The sequence below is a fragment of the Ceratotherium simum genome, chromosome 5 (genome assembly GCF_057802395.1).
Source record: "Ceratotherium simum simum isolate JZ-2026a chromosome 5, ASM5780239v1, whole genome shotgun sequence".
Lineage (NCBI taxonomy): Eukaryota > Metazoa > Chordata > Mammalia > Perissodactyla > Rhinocerotidae > Ceratotherium > Ceratotherium simum.
Genome location: NC_141904.1, coordinates 60,911,366 through 60,939,049, shown reverse-complemented (window position 1 = coordinate 60,939,049; position 27,684 = coordinate 60,911,366). Strand labels below are relative to the sequence as shown.

General features: G+C 39.3%; 1 protein-coding gene across 5 annotated transcripts in view; it reads left to right on the top strand.

The window, feature by feature from the left end:
* The window catches only part of FHIT (fragile histidine triad diadenosine triphosphatase), a 1,358,981-nt gene that overhangs the window by 66,150 nt on the left and 1,265,147 nt on the right, over positions 1-27,684 (top strand). The window contains exon 1 of one of the 5 annotated variants that reach the window (XM_087431268.1): positions 16,664-17,185. The exons of the other annotated variants lie outside the window; for them this stretch is intronic. The gene's annotated coding sequence lies outside the window, so the exon portion shown is untranslated. Of the gene's footprint in view, positions 1-16,663; positions 17,186-27,684 lie in introns of those variants that run through there. 5 annotated transcript variants of the gene reach the window in all.

Below are 27,684 nucleotides of genomic sequence, written 5' to 3'. Positions count from 1 at the left end.
TCCCCTAGTTTGGCATCTCTCCAAGGTCAATGATGTTTCTGTGAAGAAGTGAGGTGTAAATTGAACCATAGGCAAATCTGTCAGGGGTCCCAAGACCACCCCCAGGTTCAGTGATTTGCTAGGAGTACTCACAGGAGTCAGCATATAGTTGTACTCACAGCTATGATTTATTACAACAGAATGATAAAAAGCGAAATCAGCAAAGTGAAAGACATATGAGGTAAAGTCCAGAGGAAACCAGGCACAAGGTTTTGACAGTTGTCTCCCAGTGGAGTCACTCAGGGACTGTGCTGATTGTGACAACACATGTGAAACGTTTTCTAACAGGGAAGCTCATTAGAGCTTCAGAACCCAAGGTTTTTATTGGGGACTGGTCACGTGGGCAACCTCTGCCTAATATGAACCAAAACTCCAGACTCCCAAAAGGAAAGCAGGTGTTAGGCATAAACCATGTTGTTTGTACAAACAATTTAGGCAAAGTGAGCCACTCTTACCGGTTCTGGAAAGGTGGGAATTCTCCTGAAATCCAAGTTCCCAGAGACCAGCCAAGAGTCAACTTTGCCAGCAGGCCTTTCTAAGGATAGCAGTCTCAGGTCAGCTGTGTGAACTTCTTTCTGCACAGCACAATGACTGAAGAAAGGAGGGATGAAATGACATGGCATCTTGGCCTTGCTTTAAAATATTTCAACAAAGAAAGGAAAGGAGGGAGCCAACCCTGTTGGCCTAGTGGTTAAAGTTCTGCACGCTTTGCTTTGGTGGCCCGGGTTCAGTTCTTGGGTGTGGAACCACACCACTTGTCTGTCAGTAGCCATGCTGTGGTGGCGGCTCCGTAGAAGAACTAGAAGGACTTACAACTGGAATATACAACTATATACTGGGGCTTTGGGGAGGTAAAAAAAAAAAAAAACGAAAAAAAGAGGAAGATAGGCAACAGATGTTAGCTCAGGGGGAATCTTTCCCAGAAAAAAAAAAAAAAAAGGACAAGATAAGTGAAGTAAATGTGGGAAAATCTTGATCCTTGTTGGCCCTGAGTGGATGAGTACTGGTAGGTTCGTTATACTTGTCTCTCATTCTGTTTGAGAATTTTCTTAATAAAAGGTAAAAAACCAAAACCAAAAAGCAAACCATGGAAATAAGAAGAAAAAGAAAGAAAGATGGGTGTTGGCCAGGTATAAAGGGGGCTAGATTTTGGTTAGTTCAGTTCAATTTGGTTCAGTTTAATTAAAAAAAAATTAATTTAGTACCTATTTCAGTTAATTCAATCAATTCAAGAAATCTTTTACTTTGAGCCTCATACCGGCTTAATACAAAGTTGACATAAGGGAAGCCATATTGTAGCGAGGAAACCATATTGTGAATTGGAATGACCTCTGACTAACTCTGGACTTTATGGCCCCTCTCAGCTGCTATGAGTTGATAACTTTGTTCTTTTGAGTTCCTTAGGAATGTGATATGATGTCACCCGGGGTCTATGCTGATAGCCAACATCAGTGACAACTGAAAGATCAGGGTAGAGGGCATTGCTCCAGTCTCTGATGTATATCAGGTAAAACAGAGGGCTGCCAGGAACTAAGACCAGATGGATGCCCCCACTTGAGACCAGATGCCTCCACCCAGTAATCAGATAGATGCCCCCACCCTGGGACCAGATGCCTCCACCACTTGAAGACCAGCCCTCAATATAACTGGCCTGTAGGCTTTGTTCTGTAAGATGGTTTTTTTCAGACGTTAGTCGGCCATCTTCCCTCTTGCAAGCAAACTGTAATAAAAAGGTCCTTTTTCTCCTACCACCTTGCCTCTTGACTATTGGCATGTCTTGCAGTGAGCAGAAGGCCCCACGTTGGGCGGTAACAAGCCTATTACTTGCTGGGGCCTTGGCTATGTCATGCGAAAGGTACAAAGATCAACAAGATACCTAATCTTTGTTCTGTGGGCTCATCTATGAAATGGGTGTGCTTATGAGTTCCCCCTCCCTTGGGTGTTGTAAAGAATTGTTGGAAAAGGAGAGAAACCAGCTGCTGCAAGTTTCATTAGCAGCCATGAATGCTATAATAAATGCAGATTGCTACTCAGGGAGGCACGTGATTCTCTTATTGCCTTAGAAGAATACTCAATGAGGCAGAATCTTCCTGAGGGGAGCGGAAATGATGACAGGGATATTGCCCTGGAGAATTGCCTTTGGCAGTGGCTTGGCAGGGGAAGAGAGCCTGTCAGGTCCTCCCTTTGAGGAGATCTGGATGTGGAAGGCGAGATGATGGGTGCTAGATTTTATTTAAAAGGGAATAGATAAGCTACTGAATTGGAGCACATCAGAGGTGGCTTTATTTGAAAATGCTTTCAAAAGCTGTTTTGACAAGACCAAAGAGGAGGCAGTGGTATCATTAAATAAGCTGGCAACTTTTGTAACCAGCTTTTTGGTTTTCTACCTCAAGGGAGAGTCAATAAACTTTGATTCCCAGCATTAATGTAATTATTTTGATTTTTCTGGCTCATTCTAGGGAAGGCTGCAGAGCTGCAATATCAGATGGCCAAAAGCAATTCAGAAATCCCATGTCCCTGAGGACACCCACTGCCATTCAGAAGTAGCAGGAGAGGGGGTGGAATAAATCATTTCCTCTGATCTTGTTAGTGCTGAGAATATTGTGGGGAAGCAAATACATTGCAGCACTAATACCAGAAGGCTACTGCAGGCAGAGGAAAAAATAACAAAATTTCTCTGCTTTTCAAAGGTTTACTTTAAATATGATTTCCTCTTTATATATTTTTAAAATTGTTGTATGAGGGGTTTTCCCCTCCCTTCTGATTCTGAAGGTTCTTCCTTCTACATTATCATGTCGTCTGTCATCCAGGGATTCTCCCTGATACTGCCCCTGGCAGCTATAATATACTTCTTAATGTCACTTGTTACTCCAGTAATGTGTTCGGTTCATTTAGTGTAAATGGTCCTATCATTCTGGGAGGTTTCCTTAGGCCCAGTGAAAAATGGCTTTCATGAATAACCAGGTATGCTTGGCTAGATGGATCTGCTGCATGTGAGCCTGGTGATTTTTTTTTCCCCTAGAAAATTCACTGTATTTAATCTTTTAAATGCCATCTGATTTGTGGTGTTTAAGATGATGGGCAGTTACAAAAGGAATAGAGTAAATTTCCTAATGATGGGAGCAGAGTCAAAGAATATATTCATCTTGAGAAGTTAAACTTTGATGAGAGGATGTGTTTTTTGCCCTTGCAAAATGTGTTTTTTTCCCTTGTCCCCTAAGCAATAAATTTAAAAGATGATATATATGTATTTACATAATTCTTTTTTTTTTTTTAACTTCAAGGTTTGCTAACAATAATTTAAGGTTGGGGTCCTCTTAGTAAATTGTAAACAAACCTCGAGGCCTAGGCCATGGGCATTGGCTGTAAATCATCCTCTTCATAATAATAGCAACAACCAGGCCTTGACTTTCACAGGGACATTGTTTCCTGGAAGCAAACTTCAATTTACAAGTTTTAGGCCTCTGAAATGAGAAGGCCAGCAGGCTAGCATTCCTTGCTCAAGTATATCTTTACCTGAGAAAGGATTTTCGCTTTTATTTTCTCCAGTGATCTTCTCAATTTTAGACTCCATCTACGTCACCAAAATTATCTGTCATGTCAATTAAGACAGAAAGCAAATGGAACCAAGTCACTAAATGTTTGAAATTTTAAGGACGGGGGAACCTGGTAATTTCATCTTTTCCCAACTGGTTGTTCACTATCATCGGTTGTTTGATTAGTCTCCACACCCTGTTTTCCACCTTCTAAAAAGTGTATTTCTTCCATTCTAAGAAGCATAGATTTTCCATATTTTACTGTGTGGGGGATCAGAATTGGCTACCTCAAAATATGTCTCTTTACCTTGATTATTTTCTCTGAAAGAAACTTTGACCTCCCCACCCCCCTGCCACTAACTGCCTAAAAGAATTTAACTCTGGGTATGGATAGACTGGGAGGGTCCTTGCTAAGCCCATTCCAAGTAAAAATGCAGAAGTTATCCTTTGTAAGAGACATTTACATTTATAAAGGAAATCTCCATTTGTAAAGGTATCTCCCTGTGTGTACCAGGAAGAAGGGAGGATGACCTTATCTCTAGAAACTCTTATCAGTGTGGAAGGCAAGGACTTAAATCTGCATATTAACCTTACTCTTGTTTACTGTGCTTTTCTGGTCATCTCCCATAACTGACTCCCCCTACCACCAGCATCCTCCTTTGTCTTTCTATTTAAGAGGAGAACCTCTGCCATTTTGTTGAGATACTCAGTTTCTCTGGGTCTCTCCCATGTATACATGTTATAAAGCTTTGTTTGATTTGTTATTTGGTCTTATGTCAACTTAATTTGTAACCCAGCCAGAAAGGACCCAGAGTGGGTAGAGGATAGTCTTCCTCCTCTTCAACTGTTTCTGAAATAATGATGTCTTAGAATTGCTATGCTCATTTAGTGTCGTGTTTCTTTATGTTGTCTGAAAAGCTATCATTAGATCAATGGTCTTTCAATATATGGCATCTTAGATTCCAGAATATGTGTTATTTCTCAAATTCCTCTTCATCTCTGCTGCTGTCACCTGAGTTTGGGCCACCACTGTCTCTTATTTAGACAATTGGAACAGCTGTCTAACTGGCCAACCCATTGTGGTCTTAAGGACTTCCAATTAATTTCCCACATCAGTGCCCTACTGATCTTATAAAAGCACAAGTATGACCTTGTCATTTCTGCATTTAAGGTCTTTTAATGGCTTTCCATTGCTTCTAAGATAAAGACCTGAAACATTACATTGGCCTGCAAGACTTTGCATGACCAGGCCCTTGCTTCCTTCATTCCTCTCATCTCAAACCCTTTCCCCTCCCCTGACCTCCATGCTATAGCTCAGAGCATCCCCAAATTCAGTCATTTGGAAGCCATATATTTACCATATTCTTATCCTACCTGTACTAGTACTTACTAAAAGAAAAAACCTTACTTACTTTTTCTTAAACTTAAATTTATTTTAAAAGGAAACTTTGTTTTACCACCCTAAGTGGAAACTAGCATTCTTGTAATACTTATTTCAAAACACTTGAACCTATTAAAATTAGAAAGTTAGCCTTTTTATCAGCAAAAACCAGCTCTGTGCCTTCAGTGGTTCACTCACTTTTTAGCAACCGTTTCCCCAGCTCAAGTTCTTTGCTCTCTGTTCTCTCAGTGTTTTTACAAGAGGAAGATTCTGATTTAGAGGGTTTGGTCTCTCTGCTTCCTGTTTCCCCTGATCCCTTCCCCTCACTCAGTTACTCTTACCCATCCTCTAAGTTTCAGCTTAAACAATCACCACTTCAAATTCCATTAGAGGCAACTGTTTAATCCCATCAGGTAGACTGCCTAGTTTTTATAAAAAATATTTTATGTCCTCTTTATTGTCATAAAATGAAATTCATAGATAATATTACCTACCTACCCACATTCTTTAAAAAAATGGTATAATGGTTTAACTAATAATATAAAGGAAAAAAGAAAAGAGAATTGATTTACAATAAACTAAGTATTTCAATGTAACTGCCCAGGCACAACTACTCTTGAAGACACAGTGAATTAGTCAAATGCTTATGTCTACTTGATCTGAATAAAATTGGATTTAGAGAAGATCAGAAGCCGTTCTGTGGAAGGAATACAGAAATCAAAGAGGAGAGGTATGGGGGACACTAGAATAAAAACTAGTCTTAGGATAAATAATAACATATTTGATGAGAGAAAAAGAGAAATAATCCTAGTTGAAGTAGGGCTAACATGCTAAGATAAATTATGCACTTTTGAGGTAGAGGACATAAGCAAGTGTGCCATTTCTGGAAATGACTTGGACTTATTTATAAGGGTAGTTTCAAAATAATTCCCTGTGTTCTGATAAGCGACTGAGTGGTGTTGAAGAATCACAAGAATACCTCTCATCTTGAAATCCTCCCTGGGGTTAAGGCATATCTTTGGTCTCTAGTTCTTAAAATGCCCTTCAGTAGGCAACAGGGAAGAGGGAATGGATTGGAAAAAGAAACAGTAATAAAAAAAGTCATAAAGAAGTTGTGTGGGAGACCTCTGGGGATAGTTTCAGTGTAAGATTGAGAAACAAGAGGCAAATCCAAAATAAGTAAATAATTTTAATCAGTAATTTTTACAATAAAGATTTCTTATCATTGTGCTACAGAATTCTTGAAAGGTATATATTATGGCAATAAAATGAAATATTTGAAGACACTCTCCATGAATGCAATTTGGCGATATCCCTGAGTATCATGTGTCACGGCCAATTTAATAGTATTTCTGCTAGGCCAACTTAATAGTATTTCTCTCTTACATATTTGCATGTGACACATATGAATGCAGATGAATGCAGTGTGTTTTATATTGGAGACTGAGTATCGATGAGCCCCATTGCTGTCAGTGATGTGATTTTTCTGAAATAGTGAACAATGAGTAAAGTATTGAACAAAACAGAGTATAGTCGTCTTCAGTTTTCATGCTAGTTTCATTCCTGAAAAACTCAGTGAAAATTAAAAACGTGCAAAAAATACTTTGGGTTGATATGTAAAACAGATAATCATAAATTTTTTTTCACTTACATTAATGTCTGGTGGGACGTTTGAAAGTCATGAGGGACATGGGACCATTTTTCATTGTGTGGGCCTGTCCTGCACATTGCAGAGCATCTAGTGTCCCTGGAGCCCTTCAGAAAATACTAGTTACATTCCCCATCAATGAGACAACCCCTCACAATTCCAAAAAGCACCTTAGGGGATGATATCAACCCTACTGAGAACTACCATGTAAAAGATTCAAAGGGCTCTGCATTATCCTTCTTCAGCCTTAGCATACTTGTGGTAGCTTGTTCCTTGGCTCTGTCTCTGACACATTGAGAGTTCCATGAGTCCAGGGATGCTTGGACTCGTTTACCATTGTATCCCTCATGCTTGGGCTAATGCCAAACATATTGAAGACTTTCAAAGATTATTTATTGAATCATCAAAAGGACAGAGGCAGCACCTTAGGTTCCATTTAGATAGTTATCTTGGTAAGTCCATTGGAAAGGGTTGGAGGTGACACTTGACTAGTATACCCAGCTTGCTAGGGCTAGAGTCCTAGTTTGCTTAGGATAGTCCCAGTTTATATCAGTTGTCTCTGCATCTTGTCCAGTTTAGCATTTGTCCTGAAGATTAGATAGATAGATAGATAGATAGATAGATAGATAGATAGATAGATAGATATAGAGATAAAAGTATATATAGATATATATAGAAGGGGTTCAGAATATGTCACCACCAAATATGCCACTTTGGCATATTGATTATTTTGAATTAAAGATACTTAAGAAACAGCCGGTACAAGAAGAACACTCTGGTCCTCCTTTGTCCTCCTGAAAGCAGGAGATAAATCTCTCATGTGAAAGGTACCCTCCCTGTACCAGGAGGATAGAAGACATCCTTAGGGAATTTAGGGCTGAGAAGACTGTATTAACAAACCTCCTTAAACTAATCTGTATCTTCCTAGTTAACCTCTTCGCCATTTACTACCCGTAGCCCAAACCCCTTTGTCTTATCAATTCTTCACAAATTTATTGTTTATTTGTGTAAAAGGTATAAAAACTTCCAGCTCTGATCACTTCTTTGGGTCTTTATTCTCTTGTGAAGGCTCCCATGTGCATATAAAAATTTGATAAAATTTATATTTTATTGAAATTTGTCTTTTCTCCTGTTAATCTGTCTTATGTCAGTTTAACTCTTAGGCCCTATCAGACACCCGAAGAGGGTAGAGGAGAATTTTTCCTCCCCTACAATAGACACACGCACACACACACACACATATTTTAAATAAAAATAACTGTTTTTGGAAACCATTTTGGAAGAGGACTATTTTTTTTTATGTCTGCCAGTATAATAAAACCAATTTGTCAGTCAACAAATGAATATTTTAAAAATTAAATAGTGATATTTATGTTTAGTCCCTCTTTCAGTCTCAAAAGCGTTTCAGTTTGGATGATAAATTATTTATAGCCATCCTACACGTGATCCTTAGCAACACGATCACAAGGTTGTGCTTGTCATCGTCCCCAAAGAAAACTCTTCTTTTCCCTGACTCGAGATAGCTGCCGTGGAAATGCTGTCTACGACTCTGCCATCCACTGGTCCTGTTTCAGGGCTTTCTCACTTCTCTGAATTTTTTCTCTACTGATCTTGACCTTTAAGTCCTGAAATGTTGCCTCTTAATTATTTGATAGGTTTACTTTTAACTTGATGAATTATTTTTCTTTCTCCATTATGCTTTCAGCTAAAGGGAAGTTTCTTAAACTTAAACTTAAGTTTCTTAAACTTAGTTTCTAAACTTTAGTTTGTTAAAACTAAAGGATTGAATAATACTCCTAGGACAAACTCCATGCCCTTGGATAGCTTTCCATCGGAGGCAATGAAGATCCAGAAAAAGGAGCAGTAAGCAATTTTCTGGGGTCAAACAAGGTTTATAATTCCTTTATCTCAGATTGAACTCTGCATCTGGGAGTATAAAATTTTATAAATATATGCTTTGAATTTTGTGTATTGCCTTTCCCTTAGATTGAAACCACTAAGATCCAAGTTTTAAATATTTTCTTTTACCTTTAAATACAATGGTCATAAAAGAAAATACTAGACCTTAGTTTAAAACTAAAAATTATATGTCATATATTCACCTTGTAAGATTTAATCTGAGAGAAATTAGTGTATATGCCCATGAAAAAGACTTGCACGAGAATGTTCATAGCAGCTTTATTCATAATAGCCAAAAACGTGAGAAAATCCAAGTATCCATCAGTGGTTGAATGAGTTAACAAATTCTGGTATGGTCATACAGTTAGATACTACTCAGCAAAAAAAGGAACAACCGATATATACAACAATATGGATGCATGTCAAAAGCATTATGTTGACAAAAGAAGCCACAGCAGAAGAGTACATACTGTATGATTTCATTTATATAAAATTCAAAAACCAGCAATATGAATCAATGGTAATACAAGTCAGAAGAACAGAGGGATGGGGAGACCATTGCCTGGAATGGGTCACAAGGGAATTTTCTGGAAATAAATTTATGTCTTGTTTTGGATGGGAGATCATTGAGTTTATACATATGAAGATGTCATGGAGCCATACGCTTAAGATTTGTGTATTATACTGTATGTAAATTATCTATCTAAATAAAGCATAGAGGAGAAAAAAATACGTAAATGAAGTTTCTATTTCATTAAAAAGTGATGTGTGGAGCCAGACCAGTGGTGTAGTGGTTAAGTTCACCCACTCCACTTCAGCAGCAGTCCATGGGTTCGGATCCAGGGCGTCGACCTACACACCATTCATCAAGCCATGCTATGGCAGCATCCCACAAACAAAATAGAGGAAGATAGGGACCCGCCCAGTGGCGCAAGTGGTTAGGTGCTCGCGCTCCGCTGCAGCGGCCTGGGGTTTGCTGGTTAGGATCCTGGGTGCGCACCAACGCACCACTTGTCAGGCCATGCTGTGGCAGGCGTCCCATATAAAGTGGAGGAGGATGGGCATGGATGTTAGCCCAGGGCCAGTCTTCCTCAGCAAAAGGAGGAGGATTGGCAGATGTTAGCTCAGGGCCGATCTTCCTCACAAAGAAAAAAAAAGAAACAAAATAGGAGAAGATTGGCACAGATGTTAGCTCAGGGCCAATCTTCCTTACCAAAAAGAAAAAAAAAATGATGTGTGCTTGTTTAGAAAATGAATAAAAATTCAAAGAAACTAAAACATCCAGAGTCTCACCATATGAATAATTTGGTTAATTTTCTTCCAGTCTTTTGTCAGGGCATGGATTGTTTTTTTTTCTTGTTTTGTCTTTTTCTTTTCTCCCCTCCATTCCTCTTTACCTCCCTCTGTCTCTGTCTCTTTTTGACATATTTAATATTTGTATTTAACTGGACTTTTGAATCTGGAAATAATTTGTTCTGAGGGAAAAGGATTTCCAGAGGAAATTATTTTATTCATTCATGAAGTTACATCCATGAGAGATAGCTTTCACATTAAAAAAAAAATCATGACTACAATAACCAAGTGATAAAGGCAAATGTATCTAGAAAAAACTTGGGATTTGTTTGTAATTTTTTTTCCTTTGGAAAAAAAACAATTGGCTTTCCTGTAAATAATCATGTTCCCATGATTCTCCCTAAATTTTCCTTATTTTTTTCTGTTGCCTGCTCTCATATTGTACTTGTAAGTAGGGTTGCTGCTGTAGACGAATCATTCTAAACCCATATCTGTAAATAGTATTTTGTATATTTTTATTCATTTAAAGGTCTTCTACAAATCTTGATCAGATTTTTTTCTTATCTTCAGGGAATAGCCATGAAGGTTTTAGTATTGGGAAATTTGGGGGTATTATGCAGCCTGACAATTCATCATACACTATTCTTAAAATTCATATTGCAGCATATTAAAATCGGATCCCAAGATCCTTTGCAGAAGAGCCTTGGCACTCTGACTCACCTTATATTGAGCCAACATGACAGAAAAATACATCATTTTTTCCTACCGTGAAAGGAAACAATTGTGAAAATAATGAAAAGATGTGTAGTCTAAAACAAAGCAACATAATTTGCAGTATGAGTTGCTTCATGTATTATATAGTTATTATCTCACTTAGGCTCCCCAGGTAATATAATTGATAATATTAAAAAATTTGTTTTGTTTTGTCACCTCAACTGAACGTTTTGCCTTGAGACTTAATTAATGCATTTCTCTCTTAAGCATGTGTTTTAGACACAATGAGTGTACCCTTAAATAACCTTCAGGAACACCACACATTTCTGCACTGTTTAGAGAGGCAGAAAACAACAATAAAAAGAACTTGGTACTCTATGTTCTCTATGTAACCAGAAAAGAAGAATTTTGTTGGAATCATCTTTATTAGAGGCAGCTGTCAGTATGGGTTTTTACCCCTGGAAGAAAACAAAAGGCGCCACAGAAGAATGTACATAAAGATAGCACCCACGAGGCATTAGAATAAATAAACGTAGGCAATATTAATGATGCTCATTAGCAGATGTCACTGTTGGGAATGAAGTAAATTCCATGCCAAAGTGTTTCATATATTACACTTTTCAAAACTGTCAACTTTTTGACTTTGATATATGTCCACGTGAATAGTTTTAATAAGTTCCTACAGCCTTTTCTTTGCATATACCCTGAAGAATCCTGTGGAATTGCTGGCAGCAATATTACAAAGACATTTTTGCCTAATGATTGGTGCTTCACTTGGAAATGTGAAGGCTCAGATCATTACATTCCCACTTATTCGTAGTGCAAATGTTTGTCTAAGAATCAGGTAAAAAATATTGTATGACCAAGCAGGTTTTATAGTTTAAAGCAATCTTCCACAGGCTGTTACCTGTATAACTAATAGAATTACATATGCATAAAACCGCTTTTATTGTAGAAGACAAAATGCAGAATAATAGCTTGTCAAACTGTCATTTGCAAGTGAGATCATAGATTTTATAGTCCAAATTAGGTTGTATTCTTTTCCTTTTTGTCAGGTCATATTCTAATAACCATATTGTGCACTAAACCCTGTGATTATCCCACTACTTGACAGATGGTAGGCTGTTAATTTGTATGTAAGAGACAGTGATTGCCAGCACCCTAACAGTATTCAACAAAATACAAAATGTCAAAATCCACTTTTGGTTACGTTTTGCTTGACTTCATTTTAGCAAGGTAATGCTAGGCAGAAGAGTTTCAGTAGCTTAGCATATGTTTAGTTTTACTACTCTGAATGTTTTTACTAGCCACGAGAAATAGACTTTAAGGAAGAAGTAATTTTTCTTGTTTATATTGTTCTTTCCACTTTCCTGTGGAGAGTGGTCATCTGCCTGAGGGGTTAATTGAAAGGGCTAGATGAGAGCTGGGAGCAGACAAGATTTAATTGTTCAATATTGAGGAAAATTGTTGTATAATAATAGCATACACTGATGGTTAGAAGTATGGTGGAGGTCAAAATAATTTAAAAGTTTAAGTTAAAAGTGCAGTGGCAAATCCACTAAAAAACTATTAGAACTAACAAACGAGTTCAGCAATGTGGCAAGATACAAGATCAATATGCAGAAATCAATTTTATTTCTATACACTAGCAATGAACAATCTGAAAATGAGATTAAGAAAACAACCTCATTTATAATAGCAAAAAAATGCATAGGAATAAACTTAACGAAAGAAGTACAAGACATATACTGAAAACTATGAAATATTGTTGAAAGATATTAAAGAATAAATAAATGGAAAGACATCCCATGTTTATGTATCAGAAAACTTAACATTGTTAAGATTTCAATACTGCCCAAAATGATCCACATACTCAAAGCAATCCCTTTCAAAATCCCAGCTGTTTTTTTTTTTGAAGAAGAAGAAATTGACAAGCTGATCCTTAAATTCATATGAAACTGCAAGGGACTCAGAATAGCCAAAACAGTCTTGAAAAAGAAGAACAAAGTTGGAGGACTGACACTTCTTGATTTCAAAACTTAGTACAAAGCTACAGTAATCAAGACTGTGTGATAGTAACATAAGGATAGATCAGTAGAATAGAATTGAGCATCCAGAAATAAACCTTCATATTTATAGTCAATTGCTTGTTGACAAGAGTGCCAAGACAATTCAGTGGGGGAAACATTAGTCTTTTCAACAGATGTTGCTGGATCAACTGAATATCCACATGCAAAAGAATTAATTTAGACCCCTAACTCACACCATGCACAACAATTAGCTCAAAATGGATGATAGACCTAAATGTAAGAGCTAACACTGTGAAACTCCTAGGATAAAACAGGAGATAATCTTTGTGACCTTGGGTTATGTTCCTTAGATAGAACACCAAAAACACGGATGACAAAATACAAAATAGATAATTTGACTTCATCAAAATTAAAAACTTTTGTGTGTCAAATGACACTATTGAGAAAGTGAAAGGATGACCTACAGATGGAAGAAAATCATGTATCTGATAAGAGACTTTGTGTGAATACATGAAGAACTCTTACAACTCAACAATAAAAAGACAATCCAATTGAAAATGGACAAAGGATCTGACTAATCATTTTTGCGGAGAAGAAAAATGGTTAATAAGCACATGAAAAGATCCTCAACATCATTCATCGTTAGGGAAATCAAGTCAAACCAAATCAAAACCACAATGAGATACCACTTTCTCTGCACTAGGATGGCTAAAATAAAAAAAACAATGACAAATGTTGGTGAGGATGTAGAGAAATTGGAAACTTCATGTGTTGCTGGCGGGATTGTAAAAGGATGCAGCCACTTTGGAAAAGTGTTTGCCAGTTCTGCAAAGTGTTAAACATAGAGTTATCATATGACCCAGCAATTCTACTCCTAGGTCTAGACCCAAGAGAATTGAAAAGATATATCTACACAAAACCTTGTACATGAATGTTCATAGCAGCATTATTCATATAGCCAAATGTCTCTCTGCAATGAATGGATAAACAAATGTGGTATATCCACACAATGGAGTATTATTCAGCCTTGAAAAGGAATGAGGTCCTAATACATGCCACAACATGAATGAACCCTGAAAACATTATGCTAAGGGTAAGAAGCCAGTCACAAGGCCATGTACTGTATGATTCCATTTATATGAAATGTCCAGAATAGGCAAATCTATAGACAGCAAGTAGGTTAATGGTTGCTAGGGGCTGGAGGGGTTAGGGGGAAATGGGGAGTGACTGCTAATTGGTCCAGAGCTTCTTTGTGGGATGGTGAAATGTTATAAAATTGATTGTGGTATTGGTTGTGCAACTCTGTGAATATACTAGAAACTAAATAATTGTACAGTTTAAAAGGATGAATTTTATGGTGGTGAAATATATTTTAATAAGGCTGTAAAAAAAAGCACTTTGGCAATAGAATAGAAAAGATAATTCATTTATTATGTTAGCATGACAATAATTGCCTAGACTGACACTACTGCATTACTTAAAGAGAAAAGAATGCAATTTCTCATTCAAAAAACTCCGAAAATGGATCTGCAGAAAATTCATTTAGGTAATAGTTTTCTTGCCACATCTGAATGCTAAAGAATGACAAGACCAGGACTTGTCAAAGATTTCTTTTTTAGTATTATAACTGTTTAGAAATGCCAAACAACCAGTGGTTTCCTAATTGTATAAGAGTCTATCAAAAACAATCAGGGCCGGCCTGGTGGCTTAGCGGTTAAGTGCACGTGCTCCGCTGCTGGCGGCCCGGGTTCGGATCCCGGGTGCGCAGCGACGCACCGCTTCTCCGGCCATGCTGAGGCCGCGTCCCACATACAGCAACTGGAAGGATGTGCAGCTGCGACATACAACTATCTACTGGGGCTTTGGGGGTAAAATAAAGAAATAAATAAAATCTTTAAAAAAAAAAAAAGTCTATCAAAAACAATCAATGCACATAACATATACGTAGTAAGCATGCACTGTATATATTATATGCCATGTGTATCACACTAATACATTATACATACATACATGCATACATTATGCATAAACATTAGAAACTTGTACCAACTTGGACTCATGACTGCTTTCTCTTTCCCAAAAATTCTTCCCAAGGATTATGTCACTTAGCATATTTTTAATCTTATTTTTCCCTGTTAATTAGTTGGATGATTTCTATGTGTAAAGTATTCCTTTTATATAAAATGAATTGTTGAAATCATGTATTATAATTTAAAAACCAGTTGGAGTCTTTTCTCTCAAGCTTGTATCTTCTTGATTGATTAGGCTATCATCAATTTTGTCATTGTAGGGGATCAGAATTGGCCACCTCAAGATGTGTCTCTTTGGCATGAGGATTATTTTGGGCTGGTTACTTTTAAGAAACTGCAGACAGGGAAGAAGCTCTGACAACCAAGTAGAAGTTATCCTTTGTAAGAGACATTTACATTTGTAAGGGAAATCTCCCTTTGTAAAGATGTCTCCCTCTCTGTACCAGGAAGAAGAGGGGTGACTTTATCTCTAGAAACTCTTACCAATGCAGAAGGCAAGGACTTAAATCTGCATAATAACCTTACTCTTGTTTACTGTGCTTTTTCTGGTAATCTTTCATAACTGACTCCCCCCACCCCCAGCATCTTCCTTTGTCTTTAGCTGAAGGTAGTATTTAAAGCTGCGACCTCTGCCATTTTGGCGAATTGCTCAGTTTTCCTGGGTTTTTCCCATATATACATGTCATAAAGCTTTGTTTGATTTTCTCCTGTTATTCTGTCTTATGTCAATTTATTTTGTAGACCGGCCAGAAAGACTTAGAGTGGGTAGAGGAATTGTCTTCCTCCCCGACATCATTTTGTGGCAAGTGAAGGGCAACAATCTGTGCAATTGACCAACAGATATGAAATTTACTAAAGGTAAAAAACTTCCCTGGGTTTGGTAAAGAAATGAAATTCTGAAATACATTATAAGGTATATATTATTGATCTTCAGAAGGTAGTGAAAAAAACCCACTGAAATCCACATTTTTTTTTAGGCTTTTAGGCCTAGTAACTTTTAGGAAGTTAGTATTTTGCCTTTTTTTTTTTTTTTTTTTTGCCTCAGAGATCTATTTTCCCCCTAAAATATAGTCTTTAAAGGCTAACAGCATAATTTTATTATTTTTTAAAATTTATTATTTTTTCCCAGCCTAATTTTAAATATTAACAGTTACCCCAGTGTGTTTGGATCACCTCTTTTGACACAGCATGTTTTAAGAAAGTCCTAACGAAGAAAAGTTAATTTACAGAAAATTTGTGGAATAATTTTTCATTTTAAAGAGATTTAAATGTTATATCCTAAATGTTATTTTTCCTTTTTCAATGTGATTTTTATAATGATCTTTTTTAATGGTTGCATGACATTTCATACTGTTGCACCATGAGGTACTGAAGCACAATACAAGAATTGTAGAGATAAGCTGAAGTATCTCCAACCTGCTCCTTTAAAAGAGGAAAGGTGATCACAGCGGGTTAGAACCTGGGTATCTTTTTCCCACTTCTCAGTGATTAGAGTCACGTTCAAACACAGCATTGCCTTGATTCATTTTGCATGCAGTTCTCAGGAGAACATCCGTAGCACGAAATGATGCATAATCACATTGTTCTTAGATATTGGGGAGGGGGAAGATAAAAGATGGAAATTTAATGCTAAAGCTGCTTTTGCCTCAGTGGACTAAACTTTTAAGAAGTATCAGGGAGAAAAGGGAGTTGAAGGAGAGAGCAACCTGGTGTTTTCTGTGCTTAAGAGTGAAACCAAAATGGGAAAAAAGATATAATCAGAACCCACCACCATCCTATTTCAGCACAGCATGTAATTCTCAGTTCAAAAAAATTTTTTCTTAAGAGAAAGCATTTTAAGATAATATCTCCATGAGCCATTTCCGTGGAAAGCAAGTGAAGCTTAACTCCCTCTGAGAAATTGCTTTACAATTGTGAAGATACTGAGAGAGCCGTGGCCCAGGAGGTGGATTGGTCATTGAGGATGTGTGCATGAGATGATCTGCATGAAACCTGAATAGTAAATGAGAGCCCACCGTGAGTGGGGACCGGTTGAACTGGAGTCCTCATGGTGATGCAGATTTGCCACGGAATGAAGCCCTGGGTAACCAAGCAGGCTATTGCTGGGAGCTGGTTAAAAGCTTGGTAACTTGCTTGACTGCTTTTGAGAACCGACATTGTCATTACAATTGAGAAAGCTGGAGTCTGCTCTGGGTCAGTCAGTTGATGGAGCTATAAATGCCCTCTATTTTTGACAGAATCTGGGGAACATAAAGCAGAGAACATCAATCCTTGATTTTCTTTCTTTTTTTTTTTTTTTGCCAGAAACTGTAAAAAGGAACTTGAAGTCACTCACATCTAAGTGAGAGCTTCTGTGTTCTGTGTCTGAGATGCATTCTCGCTGCTTTGGTGGAGTGGCTGGGAGAGGGTGCTTGGTATTGACATTCAAATGAACGTATCAGATATCTCTCTGGGCTACAGAATTATCTGATATTGCCACAACAAGCAGCTCGGAGGTATTTGTCTGTATCACTCTGGTCCTTTTATATTCTGACTGTTGAATGAAAGGAGCAGACAACTAAGACTTCTCTTTGAAAAGGAGAAGTCCATTATCGGCATCGCTGAAGCTCCGAAGAGTGAGTACATTCTACTTGGCTAAAGCGCCACAATAGGTGGAAGGAAGCAAAGACAGCCTTATAAATTTCCCTGTGAGCAAGCAGACCTATTGTTGTCTTTATTAAAAATATGCCTCCGAGCAGGTGGTCCTGTTCTGAGTGATACCTCTGCGAGTCGGCTTGAAAGAGATCACTGGGAACTTCACGTGTCCCTTCAACAGCTTAGGCTGTCTTGAGAAATGTGAAAGATCAAATTGCTATGCTGAGAGTGCTCGGTGTGCTGAACAAATTTAATCTCAAATTTTAAAACTTGAAACTTAGGCAATTGTATTAATAAAGATGAGTAAGCTAGTTGACATCAACACATGCATTCTGTTTGTTCTTTGTACATCCGTGTACCTCCCAGAGAGGGCTGTGACCCAGATTCCATATGCATTCAAGACTTTCATTAGATAAGAATGACATATACTTATCATTAGAGCGTACTAATTAAAGCACAAAGTGACATTTCAAAGTAATGATGCTCCCTAGTGTCTCAATGTAAAATACTCCCTGGTCTATTTTTAATGACTTGGTATGCTATGTATGTTTAAAATATTATTTTGTTATGAACTTGTATTTTCATTATTGTCGATGGTGGTGATGACCAGCAAGGTAGGACATTCTTCTAGATGAGTAAGGAAGGAGACAGTGAAACCTCCCAAGGGCTTTGGGTTTGAATGCAGTCACATCCAGGGTGCATCCATGCATTCTTGCATTCATTCAGCACTTTGCGTGCTTTCTACTTGCCAACTTCTGTGCTAGGTGCTGGGGATACACTGTTTACTAGGACACAGATGGTTCCTGCCCTCAAGGAGCTTGCTTCCTCCCTTTGATTATGATCAAAACTGTTTTTTATATTTCCTCTTTTGCATGTTCAGCAGCAGCAGAGAGAAAGATGTGTTCAGTGCTGGTTATATATATACACTCACCTGCTGTTGCAAACTTTTGGATATGCTTAGTTGATAGCAAAAGAAGATGTCTCCTTACTTACTCTATACTTTTTCTTGCACTTGTGTCCTGTTTGTCAGCTAAATTTGGATTATAAATTCAATGACCTTAAACTATGTCTAATGCTCCAGTTCTCTGCCTGGTATATAGCTGATACTTTCAAAGTGCTCATTCCCTTCCCTCTGTCTCCCCCATATCCCCCTGAGAAATAATAGCACTGAGCTGATGGCTTCAGTGTTTACATTGTGAATCAGTAATACTCTCAAATATCAGTGGGGCTTGTATTTTGGGCCCTGTTGTGAAAATTTGCAAACCAAGCCAGCTGTCATTGGCTACCATAATATAAAGGGAGGAGAGTCACCTTATATCAAGATTATTAATTTCTGCTGGCTTTTAGCGCCAGAGACAGCTAAGAAGTGGCAAATTCCTCAGCCCTCACCCATTTGAGAAGAGAAGAAGCATGCTCTTCTCTGTTAACAGAAGCTATGTAGGGGCTCTCAAGAGGACATCAGGGTTTGGACATAGATGAGCAATGCAAAGAGTTTCCAAACAAAAGCAGGAAAGAGAAAGAAGAGGGTGCTGTTTTTGTGCTCAATTTGCCTATTTCCCATTTACTTATTTTCCTAATAGTAAAAGCAGACAGATCACCATCGCCTTTGTTGGTATCACCATCATCGTTATCATCATCATCAAAGCTGTTGTTTATTAAGTATAGAAATCAAATAGGTGCCACTATTATTCAAATTTTATGGATGACCAAACCAGTTAAGAGTGTTTAGGCAACTTGCACAAAGCCACAGAGCTGGTAAATGACATGGTCAGGACTCCCACCCAGGGCTGGCTGTTCCCAAATTGCTCTAGACCACTACACTCTACCGTCTTTCATTGTCTTCTATTCTTTTTTTATGCCCTTTCTTGTACAAACAACTGTTAAAGGTCTTTAACCTCACAGATGGTAATGAGTTAAATATAGGTTATCTTTGATCTGTGAATCAACTTGGCCATTTTCTGAGTCTTTTTTTCAAGTGAATTTTCTAAAACCGAATTCCAGGCCTTCCAATGACTGTGCTCAGTGATGGTGACTGATTTTAGGCTGCTCTTGCTGTTCAAATCCACTTAAAGTACCAGCATTCCTTAAAGTGCTATGTACCATAAACGCTACTTGGATGATTACAATGGCACATACACATGAGCCAGGATTCACTATTTGAAAGTGAGATTGCTCTTCATGCTACAGCAGAATTTATTGAAGCATCTATTATATGCGTACCCTGCTACTCAAATTCTTAGAAGAAATCCTGGCTATTTGTTTGTTTTCCTGCCTGCTTCTAGAAAGGATTTGAGGTAGTTACTAGTGTATTTTACTTATCACTGGGAGCTAAAAATTCAAAGGCAGAATATTTATATGAAAGAGAGCTGCAATGAGATCTTGATAGTGGTCCTGGAATTGATTTCTCTAAACACTAGCAATGATGATTTAGGGTCTGGAATCAGACAGTTGTTGCTTTGAATATGTACCAGGCTACTTGCTATGTGACTTTGGGCAAGGCTAATGGCTTTGAGCCTCAATTTCTTAATTTGTGTAATGGGAGAGTAATAAAAGTACCTCTCACTGTAAGGATCACCTGAGATAATGCTTGTAAAGCACTTAGCACAGTGTCTGGTACCCAGGAAGTGTTAAATAAATGTGGTGATGATGGAGGTGGTGGTAGTGAAAGGAGTAAGGTACACTGTTTCATTTCCTCAAATGAAATCTTCTGTGGAAGCGAAATATATGAATCTGATTAGCTGTGCTAGTTGGGTGGGTACAGAGCTTACCTTACTCAGCACTGATATGGAACACTGGTGCTCAAATGTGTCCATGCAAATAGTTCAGGGATGACGATTCTTGGTTTGAAATTAGGGAAAGCAAGTGACAGCAGGCGGTGGTATGGTAGAGAGAGCACCATGGGCAAGGTGCTAGCTGATTTGGTTTTAATTAGTGCTTGCTGCTTTCAGCTCCCATGGTCTTAGGCAACTGTCTTAAGCTTTCTAAGCCTCAGTTTCCTCTTCTGTGGAATGATGACAGCAATACCCACTCAGCAGGGCTGTTTTGAGTACTGCGTGAGATAATGTGAATAGGCTTTGAAGATTACTGGTCTACAAATCTTGGTTTTTGTTGAGGAGATCATACTAGGATAAAAATAAGCTTGCTATAGAGTTGCAAAGGGGACTTTATTTATGCGCTAGGTTAGAGCCCAATGCTGTGGTGACTTTCTTTTTATTTTAAAGATGCAACTCCCCCAGCAGACTTCCATTTACGTACTTGGAAATTCTAGAGCGGCAACATAACACTTTGAAGTCAAATGGTTAATTTTCTTTGGAGGCCTTTTCTCTTCTGGTTATCGGATGCTGTGCTTATGTTCTTTAAACTCTGGCAGTGAGGAGGAAGCCCTTGTGTGACAATGGATTTAGTGGGATATAAATCTACCTAACTAGCAGCTGGATGGGAGCTGATGAGGGTTGGCCCCAGAGCCGAGCTACATTAGCCAAGTTAGAAGGATGTGCCGACTTCAACTTCAAGCCACGAGGCCCAGCAGCAAACTGCAGGGAAGCAATAGCAGCCCATGGTGTGGCCTGTTGTGCCACCGTCATTCTTGTCAGTGTCACCATCATCACCATTAAGCCTTTATTAAGTGCCGGTGTGTAGAGCTCCCTCAGGTGCCATTGCAGTCAGATAGGCAGCTGTGTGTCTTAAATAAGAGCCTCGTGAAGGGCTGTGAGGTCAAGGGGCCCAGCTGTAATCCAAGGCAGGCCCACAAATGTGGCTGCATGGGTTGATGAGAGGATAGTTGGTGGCTGTAGTAGGCATTTGTTTGTGGTGTCAGCTTAGCCCATGGCTCCTTTCTTTGAGAAGTGCCCCCAACTCTTACCTTCAAGGATGGCCCTGGGGGTCATGTTTGTACTGTGTAACTTGGCCCCCATGGCCATACCTGAGTGGATGGAGGATGCACAGCTGACTCAAGCTGGGCTGGTCAGGTTATCTTTGCCAGGAGCTGGACTTGGGACTAAGACATATTTGTAGATAGACTGGGTAGATAGGTACACTTGGGAGCTGTGGGAAGCCATGTCTTTGATTAATTCAGTAATCCTCATAACAGCCCTGTGAGGTAGGTCCTCTTCTCATTTCCACTTTACAAAAGAAGATACTGAGTCACAGAGAGGTTAAGTAATTTACCCAAGGTCATATAGTTGGATAGTGGCAGAGCTAGGCATGAAACCAGGTAGCATGAGCTCATGCCTTTAGCCACCATACAACTGTCGGAGAGAGTGGGAGGAATACAACAGGCCTATGGAGGAGATGCAGGTGAAATGACTGTGGGTTGCAGAGAGAGGGAGAGAGTAAGACTGATTAAGAGAGTAGCTGCCTTGATTCTGTAGGCTTTCTGGCTCCAGGGTCCAGACCTTAGTGACTGCACTTTCTACCAGTGGGCTCTGAGAAGTATCTCTGTCCTTAGAAATAAATTCCCCTTTGTGCTCAAAGAGGCTTCAATGGATGCTTATTACTTGCAACCAAGAGAGTGTTGACTGAAGTGACCACACTGTCACAATTTGTTAAAAAAGACTATGGGTCATCCATTGGCCTTTGTAGCCCCAGGTATCTTTACATTATCTGTGGGTAGTGTCTAGGCAAGTGGAGGAGAAAGGCAAGTAAACCAGTGATTGGAGCATAGTGTGACAAGCTCTCTGAGAGAGGTAAGCATATAAGTTGCTGTAGAATCACAGAGGTGTGGCAAAAAAATGAGACTGGGGTAGGATTTGAGGGGTTAGGGATGGCTTCTCAGAGACAGAATATTTGAGCTGTTTTTGAAAAATGAGTTGGATTTAGCTATATGAATAATGGATGGGAGGAAGGATGTTCCAGGTAGTGAGAACGGTGTGTGCACACAGAAAAAGGGAAACTCATGATACATTTTGGAAAGGGCAAGCAATTAAGTGTGATGGAAAAGAAGGAAGGAGGAGGGATAGGATATGTAACTGGAGTTCTTGGCTGGACTAGATCATAAAAGGTCTCCAGTGCTGAGCTATAGAGTTTGAGACTTATCCTATAAGCTAGCAGTTCACTCACTACCAGGTTCCTTTCCTCCCTCCAACATGAAAACATTTGTAGATTTTGAAATGGAAAAGATGATATTCTGACAACATTCTGACAACATGAAAGACAGTTTTAGAAAAAAACAAAAACAAAAAACCCCATGCAAAATCCCAATACCGAGCACTACTGTTCATTTTTGCATATTATCTTTTAGTTGTCTTCAAACATGCTGATTTTTGTACATGGTTGCAATCCATCTACATATCATTTTCACTTCCCAGTAGATCAAAAAGTTTTTCTCTGTTTCTCTGTTGTACTCTCCTGATTATTACAACAGCATGATAAAGACACAAGTTTTTCTGAGGACCCACACTGCTGCGGGCAATGTGTTAGGTGCCGGTGAAGCAAAGAAGTATGACCTGAAGGTTCCTGCTTTTAAGCAACTCAGGATCTGGTATAATACTTCTGCTGAAGTATTTAGCCATATGCATTTTAAGGCATGTAGGTTTAATATTATTATTTTATGAAAAATGTATTCAGTTCTTTGAGGATTTTTTTTTAAAGGTTTTATTTATTTATTTATTTTTCCCCCAAAGCCCCAGTAGATAGTTGTATGTCGTAGTTGCACATCCTTCTAGTTGCTGTATGTGGGACGCGGCCTCAGCATGGCCGGAGAAGCAGTGCGTCGGTGCGCGCCCGGGATCCGAACCTGGGCCGCCAGCAGTGGAGCGCACGCACTTAACCGCTAAGCCACGGGGCCGGCCCTCTTTGAGGATTGATTTCTAATCCCTTTTATTTGTACTCACTGTCCCCTGACCCTGCTCCCGTCATAAATGCTCTGTGGCTAACAAATGGCCACATCTTCACTCACTTCTTGTGTTCATGTGCTGCTTGTCTAGTGTCTTTTTCATATCTTATGCTCCAAGTACTCTGAAAGCCATTTGATGGTTAACCATGAACAGGCTCCAAATCAAGCTCTTGAGCCGAGTTAATTTGATTATGAAACATTATCTTGATTGTGGCAAGTGTCCAGTTGTCATCTTTTTAATGATACAGGCCTCCACAGCCTAAACTAATTACAAACCAGCTCCATTCCAGGGAGGGCCGCATTGCCTAAGCAGCCTCCCCAAGCCAGACCCGAGTGGGTCTGTGATGTGATCACATCTGCTTTTCCTTCCTTTGGCCTTCTGTGGGTAGTGTCTATGTCATTCTCTCTCCCTCCCTGCTGTTGTATTAAAGAAAATAGGGATGATTGGCCAAAATTGCTCTGTAAATTAAATTTTGCCTCCTACCTCCAGCATGCTCATGAACCTCCAAATTAAAGAGGCAGATAATTTTGCAATCAGATTTACATTTTGGTCTGTAATGAGTTTAAAGTCTTTGCATGCTTTAATTTTCCCCTTTATGATGCTTTTTGTTGACTTAATTTAGCTCTGTGGTTTGGGTGGTATTTTGTTGTCGGTTTTGGCTCCAGTCTTCATATCCAAAAGTCCTTATTTTCTTCATTCCTAGTCTTGTATATTTGCAGAAAAGACATTGGTCAATTGGTATAAATAAAAAAAATTAAAGAAGTTCATTCATTAAAGAGTCTAGAAGTGCTTCATTATCCATGTAATGAAGAAATGGACAGAAAAGCTAAGGAAACTCTATTCTTTGGTATAAAACTCATACCTGGTATTACTGTGTGTGTGTGTGTGTTCAGACACAAGTATGCAAGCATGGTTATAGACACACATACTTAAAATGAAATAGGCTGTTACCCCATAGATGTTAAAAACTTTAAAAACTCTCTTGGCCTCAGTTTCCTCCTTTGTAAATGGGAACAATGATAGTTCTTACTGTATTTGGCTGCAGAGATAATTCATTGATGATGCTGCAAAGTGCCTGGCACATAATAAAGCTCAATAAATATCAGTGGTTAATATCATAGCCCTTGTCCTGGAGGAGTGTAAGGCCTTCTTTTTTGATCTTAACTTTGAGCTACTAATAAGTCCCTAAGTTAATCTCTTTATAAAGAAGCCAAAAGCATTGCAAGAAAGCCTAAATCTTAGAAAAATTTCCCATGCCATATACTCCTAGCATCCTTTCTTTCCTTAATCGGTCTAGGCTGAATGATTAGTCATTTCTGCCTAGTTCTCACCAATACCACCTTTGTGGCAGATTCCCCTGGTGGCCATTGTCACAGCCCCTCATCTCATCTCTGATTTCAACTGCGACTGTGATGACCGGTTTTGTCCGAGTCAGCTTCCTGCCTCTAGCACCCACTGTGCTCCTTTTCTGCTTTCTTCTCCAGGACCATCTCTCAGGCTGAGAGCCTCCGTGGCCTGAGCCAAAGAGGAACCTGGTAGTGTGGGGGAGTAATGCCCTCAGGGGCTACCCTCAACCATTGGGCATTTGAATATGTGAATAAATGCTCCAGCCTTCCATTTTTCAGGTGCATAATTCTGGGTGTATATTATGCACTTCTTAGGAGGTCCTGGCCAAATCAAACCCCTTGCTCTCCATGGCAAACTTGATAACGTACCCTTATATTAACTTTTACTCCTTCGCTGTCTTACTCTGTATTCCCTCATCCCTGCTTCCTGGAATCATCTTCCAAATAAACTCCTATACCTAAGCCCTTGTCTCAGGCTCTGCCTTCAGCGAACCCAACCCTGAAATCTGCCTCATTAATATTTCTGGGCCCTGCCCATGTGACCTTTAGCCCTGGATCATTTCTCCTTCCTTTCTAGCTCAGAGGGAAGAGATGTCTCATGGATTTTAAAGGCCAGACTCTTCTTCTTTGATCTTGATTCTCTCCCATCTTAAATCCTCTGGGCCTATAGCCCATCATCGTATCTTGTTTGCTGCCACACCTCCAATGTAGAGTGCTTGGCACCTAGTAGAAGCTCAACAGCTACTCATCAAATGAGTGAAAGAATGAATTCTTCCCTTTCTCTTGCATGTTTTTTAGTCTCCTTCTCTCCACACATGCTGTTCTCATCATTGGTTGTTCTTTTAGCCTTTCTTTGGAAGTCCAGAGGTTTTTGCTTTGGAAGTAGACATCATTATCTGAATCACAGAGCCACCTCTTTATTAGGCCTGCAAGACAACTCCCAACCCCTTGGCAATATTGGACTTTGTTGAACACTTTCTCTTTCTTGAACTCTGCCTTGCTTTGTCAAATCTGACTCTCTCCTTCTTCTTCTCCTGGCTCTCAGACTTTTCTTTCCTGTTGTTTTTGCTGGCTTGTTTAACTGATTCTACATTTGGCTTTCTCCAGGGCTCAATCTTTGATCTTCTTTTCTGGAGTTATATACTCAACCTGAGTAAAGCAGCGACTCTCATCTCTTTAGCAGATGATTCCTAAGTCTGTAATCTCCAGATTGAGTCCCTGAGTTCAAAGCTGTTGAAAATCTCCATCTGGAATTCTTGCAGATATTTCCAACTTGCCGTGTTCAAGCTGCAATTCATTTTCTTGTCTCCATTTTCACCTCTTCCTCCTTTTCCATACCTTGCCTTAGTTAATGGGCTCACCATCTACCTAGTATTGCAGTATAGAAGTCTTTGTGTGATCATTAACTGTATTCCCTCAACCATTGCTTTCAAGAAATAATTTTTGAGTTCCTGCTATGAGCAGACACTGTGCTAGGTGCTGGGGATACAAGGACAACAAAATAGATCCTCAAGAGACTCATAGTCTGGTAGCAGATGTAGATATTAATCTGAGTTATCACACAAATATGGCATTACAAACTGAGATAAGTGCTGTGGGAGAGAAGTCCAATGTGCTTTGAGGGCATGTCACAGAAGGACCTAATCTATTCCTAGGGTTTGCACAGCTTCCTTTAGGAAAAGTGGCATTTGACCCGAGATCTAAAAGATGGGTAGGAATTAATTAAGAGGGAAGAACTCTTCCCTCTTTATCACTATGCACTATAGTCATCAAGTCCCACTGATTGTACTTGTGAAATGCCTCAGTTTTCCTATTTTATGTTCTCAGCCTGGACCATTGCAATTCTGACTTCCCCCCTCACCCCACTTTCATCCATTAATTTTCACATTGTTGCCAGAGAGTTTTGACTGAACACAAATCTGACCACATGTTTTCTCCTGCTTTCAGCTTAAAACCATTGGTATCTCCTTACTGCTCCCAGGGTAAAATCCCAACTCTTTGACATGGCATTCAAAGACTTTCCAAATTTTGGCTCTGACTTTTGTTTCTAGCCTCATCTCCTGCTCCTCCCCAGCACATTGGCTGTTCTGTGACCACAATAGACTCTTTGCAGATTGCTGAAGACACCCTGTCCTCTTAGGCTTTCATGCCTTGGTTCGTTCATTTATCAGCTTTGCGTTTCTCCATCCTTCTTTTGTACCTGGTCAGCTCCTACTGATCCTATTAGGCCCTACATAAATGTCACATCCTCCCTGAGACTTTCGTTGGCCCCTTATCTGTGCCCCCATATTTGTATTTGCACATTTCTCTCATAGAGCTCCCATCTGTTTGCTTTATATTAACTTAGTTGTCTAGAACATGTGTTCCTCTGGGATCAAGATTGTGCTGTAATCATCTCTTTCTTCCCAGACCTTGAAATATAACAGGTGTTCAGTGAATATTTGTAATTGAATTGTCCATGTGTGAATAGGGTAAGGGAGTCAGAAACGTTGGGGGATGGGAGAAGAGCTGAAAGAAAAAAGCCAGACCTTTTCTGATTGTATGAACTGGTGATCCCAAGCAGGGCTTGACCAAGACATGTAGGTGACCCTGGCAGACTAATCATTTAGTGTCCCTTCAGCAATCAAGTGAAATAACAGATCTGAGCAGTGCTGCTTACAGAGAAGGATGATGACAGATTGCAGTGTCCTGGTCTCCATACCCAACTCAGCAAAATGCAAGCCCTCTGGTTGTTGGACCCACCCTACATGAAGGCATTTTATTGACCTTGTTTTGTTTCAGAGCATGCCACCTCTACTCCCACCCCAGTTGTCTCATTGAAGTATTTCTTACAATTAAACACAATTCTCTTCTTAAAGAAAGTCCTGATAAATGCTATTTTCTTCACTGTGTTACTTTTCTGAGGACACTTTAGAACTTCTTCTAGATTGGTACCCTGGGCAGCTGCTGGCCAGTCCTCCTGTTAATCCTCCTCTGATACTAAGGAAGGAAGATTGGGTTGTATAAAGCTCTTTACCAGTATTACACCAATAACCTACAAAGAATTCCTTTTCAGGGCTGCCTTATATCCATTTAACAAAGAGATCTGTTTTTTATTTCAAAATTGTTAGGATGTTGCTGTGAGCACATGGCAGAGTGGGGTTTGTGTTCTATTCTGTACTCTTACAAATGGCAGGCAAATGGCCATGGCCTTGGGCCAAGAGTGGGCTGCTACTCTCCAAGCTTGCCAAGACTGCACAGTGCCTGGCTCACCTCACAGGCCCAGCGCCCACCCATGCCATCCTCTTCTGAGCAAGGCTG